Source organism: Colius striatus, chromosome 21 (genome assembly GCF_028858725.1).
Source record: "Colius striatus isolate bColStr4 chromosome 21, bColStr4.1.hap1, whole genome shotgun sequence".
Classification (NCBI taxonomy): Eukaryota; Metazoa; Chordata; class Aves; order Coliiformes; family Coliidae; genus Colius; species Colius striatus.
In genome coordinates, this window is record NC_084779.1 from 5,222,401 (window position 1) to 5,228,400 (window position 6,000).

Sequence of the window (6,000 nt, forward strand, 5' to 3'; positions counted from 1 at the left end):
CAAATCAGTGTTAGTGATTTCCCGCATCCTCCCACTGCTCCCTTCAGCTCCCCCACCCACTCCTTTCTCCTAATAATTCCCAGGCTCTCTGGCTGTAGGCTCAGCATGCCCTCTTCTGTGGGATTGTGCTCAGGTGTAAGTATTTATCCCTCTCCAGGGAAACATTTAGGGCTTGGCTGCAGCCAATTGCATAGGCAGATACCAGCTGGAGCTGAACTACCAAGGTAGATGAGCTCCTGGCAGCTCCACTGCGGCTTCAGACTGTGTTTGCAGCACATCTGCTTCACTCTGATCTAGTGTGGTGTTGGCAGTCTCTGAGGTAGCAAGTTCAAAGCTCAATGAGTAATGTGGCTGCAGGCTACAGTGTTGGGGTGCACAGAGCTACAAACTGGATTCTCTAGAGGAGTTCTGCAAAGCATTAATGCTAATTGCACGCTTGGCACTCACAAAGACTTGCACCAGTAGTGACCCCCTGTGCTGCTGCTCTTCCAGTTTGTAGTTAAGATCGTTTCTTCTCTTTCACAAACAAAAGTCTTCCTCTCTTGAGGCTTGTTTCTCCATTACTGTGAGTTGAAATCTGGACTGTGCAGTGACTTGTGTTGTCAGTGTAAGCAGTAAGCTGCTGCTGAGAGATGCATTTTCTTCAATCAGCTCCTCAGGCCAGCCCCTTTTTCCCATCATGTTGTTCTCTTTTCATATCCCTCTGCATTATTTATTGCTCTTGCTTGTCCTAGTCCCTTCCACCTCTCATTTATTTTACCTTCTACCTCTCATTATCTCTCTCAGTAATTTCTTCTCTTGGCAGTAACACACTTGATTTTGACCAGAGTTAGATGGATCTAGAGTTCCAGAGATGAAAAAGAGTGAAGCTGGAACAATTCTGGATGCCTACAACATGATATTTCAGAATGCATTAACATTAGGGCAGCTGAAGTTCAAAAGTTGATTTCAGAGGTATTTTTGGCTGTGTTAGACTGCCTCATGCAAGGCCTAAAAGCAAATGAATCCCATAGATGTACAGTGGTATGGACCTACAGAGCTGTTCTCCCTGAAGCAAGGAAAACAGCAGCCACCCTCCCTATTTATTAGCCCCGGGGGTGGGGTGTTAAACTGACTTTGGAGGGTGGGAGTGCTGTTAGCTTGCTGAAATTTGTGCTGTCAAGAATCCTTGTAGAAGAAGTGCAAAGCCACTTCTGTTGTGGAGCTCATTTGTTCACTTTTGCTGGGAGGGGTTGGGATGGCAACAACTGAAAATAAGAACGTTCTCCCCAGTATTTGAGGCGAGTTGTTCATTTCACACACTGTGGGGAGGAGCATGAAAAGGATATTGAAGAAACAGGCACAGAGACAAGTTCTCAGTCAGTAAGAGGACATAGAGGACCTCTTCAGCTGACTAATAAAAGTTCAGTTTCCTAGTACTCCAATTTTTAAAGGAAAAAACCCACTCTTCTGTAGAGGAAAGAGACTCTTGGATTTTCTAGCTCATTTACAAGCTATTGTGATGGTTCTAAGCCATCCAAGTAAATGAGATGATCACAAGGACCACGGCTTGTCACCCATGTTCCTGCAGTCTGACAGCCCCCAAATAAGCTGACAGCTCTTCTGGAGAGAGCTGCTTTACACAGCAACCTTCTCTTGGGTTGTAGTCACTGTTCAGGGGTGAAAAGTCCTGTGTAGCATGTGCTGGCCTAGCAGAATGAGCTCACACCGAAAGAGCAATAGCGCTGCCCCCTTCCTTCCTTTCTGGCAAAGCAAGTGGATTTATGGCCGTTGTTGTGTGTGCAGTAAAGCTGGCACCACAAGCCCTACTTTGTCAGCAGTAGGACAGTTGAGGGGAAGAAAAGCTTGGCGTAACCTTTGGTATGTTTATTTATTATCACTTTGCAGCCCCCTGGAAAATGAACTTTAGACAATTCTGAGCGGATGGTAACGGTGAACACTGGGAAAAGCCGGGAATCAGCAAATCCATTGTGTTGTGCTGACAGAAAGATACTGTTACAACACACTTTAGCTGCCAACTTGCTGCAGTCACTCAATCCATCATGGTGGGCCGTTGGATCACAAGCCAGTGAAACTCAGCCTGGCGTGTTATTTTAGTCTTACATGGTCTGTGAGATAAACGGGGCATGAACCGGCCCCCTGGCAGGGGGTCGACCCCTGGCGCCCTCATTAAAGTGCCAATCAAAAAGAGTAATGGAAGAGGGACTGGAAAGCTGCCTTCTTCAGCCTCTTACCGTGCTCAGCCTGAGCAACTTTCACAAGCCAAGGGAAACATTTCTCATCTGAATAGGAGCCAGACCTCCAGAAATACCTCCTGTCTGCTTGTCTCTGCGAGAGCAAGTGTTGGGGGCTCTTTGGGATGTCTGCTTGTGGTGGTGGAAACCTCTTCCTTCCTACATCCTACCTGCTCAGTGCAGGTAGTGGGAGAAGTGCTGCAGATGTTTGTTCTGTGGAACATGCAGGCACTGTGCTGTGCATGCCTTGATCAGCAGTGGCATGGTTTCTGTCTCAAATTGCTCCTCTTTCTGCATGGCAGATGCAGAGAAGCCTGCTCTCTCTCCATAGCTGGTCAGTTATCAGCGTGAGTCTGGGGGCTGGCTCATGTGCAGAGTGTGAGAGGGGATTCTTGAGCTGCCTGGGATTTATTTCCTCAAGGAACTCCCAGCAAACAGATCCTGCAGTAACACCATGGTCTTTGAGTGAGCTACCACTGAGGCACAGGCACACTTGCAGTGCTAAGCTCCATATTGCTGCTGGTTAATAAACAGGCATGTAATCTCTGCTTTGGCAAAGGATGCTCAAACTGCTGCTGCAGTGGCAATTCCTGCGTGTGCTGTGGTGCACACTGTGTTTGTGGTGTACAAATAAATACATGATCTTCTGCACATCCACTTCCCTCTGGTGTGTGCTCGAAAAGGTAGCTACTGGAAAGAAGGAAAGGTGGGGGAAGGTCAGTGTGTTATGTGGCTTTAGCATTTGAAATCAGGAAGCTCAAAGCTGGGGAGTTGGCTCTTAAACCTGCCTATAAATGTCAGCTCTTGGTGTGAGTATGAATTTGGCAGCTGCTTGGTTTTGCTCACAATGTTTTATCAGCAGATGGTTTCTCCAGGTGGGTATTGGTTTGGTTTAAAATACTCCCTTATAAAAGGTAGGATCAGCAGTTGGAATTAGTGTCAGCGAAACAAAATGTGCAAGTAGCAAGTAGTGTCATGCTCCAAGACCTGAGAGTGAGCAGAGTGCCACAAAACTAATGAGAGGTCACATTTCAAGTTGATATACTGAGGCTGATACAGATGAGAAGCACTGGAGGAAACTAATACAGGTAGCAAGTAAATGTCATCGTTGGGAGATCAGCTTTATGCTGAGCTAGGTCAGAAAGAATAATTTTAGCCATTTACTGTGTTCTTGTATTCTGCTTCCACTGAGCTCAGGGTGTCATGATGCTGTCTCTGCACAATCCTCTATGCAACTGCTGTTCCAGCACAGAGACAGACATACTCTGGCACAGGAGGTAGTGCTAAATATAACCCTGGCATTTCTGGGATGTTTACCACAAATACTGCTTCCCTCCCCACTTTGAGGGGAAAAGAAATCCTGAAAAGGGTATTGGCACCTGAAGGATTCTTCAAAGGGCCTGGAACTGCACAGTGGCAGAGGGAAAACATCACTGGTGATGTTCTGCTACCAGAGCTGCTGTGTCATGGGCTGTCTGGTGCTGCAAAGGGTGGTTTGCTCAGGGACACTCTGGTGCTGCAAAGGGTGGTTTGCTCAGGGACACTCTGGTGCTGCAAAGGATGGTTTGCTCCCCTTCTTCCCCTCCAACAATACTCAGGCATTATTTCTTTTTGCTCCAGCATAACTTTGATACCTGGTGGTTTGATTTGCTGTCAGTTGTTTCCCAGGGGCCTCAAAGCAACAGAATGGTGAAACACCCTCCCAGGTCAGAGCAAATGTTTGCTGTTGCTGTGTCAGGAGGGTTGGGGGATAGTTGGTGTGACAGGTTTTTTATTTGCTGAAATTTCTCTTCAGCTGCAGCACCCAGGGGAGTTTTTTTTTGCTGGCATTTTCAGCATGCAGAAACAATTGTTTTGTAGCTGCCATACAGAGTCCTTGTCCTTTGGGTGACCCAGCCATTTATCCAAGTTCTAAATGCACATGAAAGCTGTTTACTTCTCTCCTGGCTTTTTAGTACTTCTGAGTCAGCCCAGAGCAGGCGTGAGGTACGAGGTTATTTGTATCCCCTGAGAGCGCTCTTTGTGCTGGGTACATTGCTTGGGCAACACAGGTACAGAGAAGAAAAACCCAAACCAAACCCCCTTGTGATACTGGAGCCTGACTGCACTGAGGCAACAGAACTCCAACAGGCCATTAATAGAAGTGAGATAATGCAGCAGGCAGCTTCTCTTATGTAACTGCACTTCACTCCAAGAATAGTTTTACTTCTATACTAGAATGTGCTGTAATTCTACTGAGGAAAACAGCAAAAAAGAAAAGAGAAGTACCTTTTATTTTTGCCCCCACTGTTTGTCAGTGGTTAATGAGTAACCTTCTTTATTCTCTTTGGCAAGCTCTGTTCCACATGATTAATGCTGCACTCTCTCGCATCCATGAGACACGTGCAGAGCCGGCCACAGTGTGAGGACTCAGCCTCACACACACAGCTGGGGCTGGGGTTTTTTTTCCCCCCCTCCCTCACATTCTCCCACTTCAGAAAATCTGCTGCCAGAGCTATGAAAAGCACATGGTTCAGTCAGACTGTGCTGTTCCCTCTGCTGATGACACCTCTTCTCAGACACAGGTAACTGTGGTGTCAGGCATGTGGCTTTATGCCGTCCCCAGTGTGTCTTTACAGCTGTCACAGCACTGAACCAGCCACCAGCTGATGAAGCCCAAACTAACAATGCAAGTGGGGAACTGGAAGCATTTGATAACACTAAAGGTCATAACAGGTACTGATTAAGAGTCTTCTATCAAGCCTGAATTTTACAGAAGCTCAGACTGGAATTCAAAGCTCTGATTATTTTTTTCGCCCAGAAATATAAGACTCTGTGTTCCCTCTCTGTAACAACTGTGCTTTTAAGAAGAGAAGAGTTTGGAGTACAGTTAGCACTTATCTTGAAAAGGCTGTGGTTTTTGTTTTTAAAGCATAGCATGGATGTATGTACTGGGGGAGGATGCACATGAAAAACCTAGCTCAGCATACACAGAGTACTATTCATTGTAAGAAACTAAGTTGTTGAAGTGGATTTTGACTTAATATGTGGGTTGTTTTGGTGGATCTTTTAAAATACCTTTGCAGCAGCTTGTAACCTGAAGAGTTTACTCCTCAAAGCCTGCTTGTTCAGCTCAGGTAACACAAGTGAAATCGTTGTGATAACCAATAGAAGCATCTTCTGAGAAGCAGAGCAAGCAAGGCTCTTCCTAGAAGAGTCATCTAGTGGCTCAAGCACTGTAGGAAACTGGTCAGTACTGTGTTACAGAGAAAAAAATATAGCAGTTGAGCATCTATAATGGGCCTAGGATCCTAGGAAAGAAGCATTCTGTTGATGGGAAAAGGGATAAAAGCTGAAAACCTTCATCATGCAGTCTAAGACACAGGATAGGAAATAGATCAAAACCTCCTTGTGACAGGGAAATGTGAGTATTTTGCTGGTTGGAGATGAGGAGCATTTAGCCACTTCAGTTCTCTCCACAGAAATGTAAGCACTGCACTTTTTTTGGTAAACAGATAACATTCACAACTCAAGCTGTTCAGCTCCTAAGTATCATCCAGCTGATTTATTGGAAATCCATTCAGGAGCAGCAGGAAGGGAAGGATGTTGCTCCCATCACCTCACTTCACGCATAACTCACTTTGTGTGTTGACTCCTTGGCCTTTATTTATAACTGGCTAAGTAGGTAACAGAGTTGTTTATGATCCAGTAATAGCTATAACAAAAAGTCTGATCATACCACAGGTAGAACCTGAGTGAAGTGACTTTTTTCCCCCACTTTGTTTAT